Source organism: Nanorana parkeri, unplaced genomic scaffold (assembly GCF_000935625.1).
Source record: "Nanorana parkeri isolate BGI_ZX_2015 unplaced genomic scaffold, ASM93562v1 scaffold678, whole genome shotgun sequence".
Classification (NCBI taxonomy): Eukaryota; Metazoa; Chordata; class Amphibia; order Anura; family Dicroglossidae; genus Nanorana; species Nanorana parkeri.
In genome coordinates this window covers 855,932-856,149 of record NW_017306946.1, presented here as the reverse complement: position 1 = coordinate 856,149, position 218 = coordinate 855,932, and positions in this window count along the sequence as shown.

Genomic DNA, 218 nt, shown 5'->3' with positions numbered 1-218 from the left:
TATATATATATATATATAAATAATTGTAGGAAATATTAACCAATATGTATCACCAAAGAGAAGGTCCAGTTCGTCCTACTGAACTGGATTCAGGCTTTAATGTTTGTTTGACCTTTTCAGGAGTGGAAAAATCCCATTGTTAATTCCTTAATGAAAATCTATTTCTTGGAGTTCACAGGACATACACATTCATTACCTGATGGCTTATACTACCACAT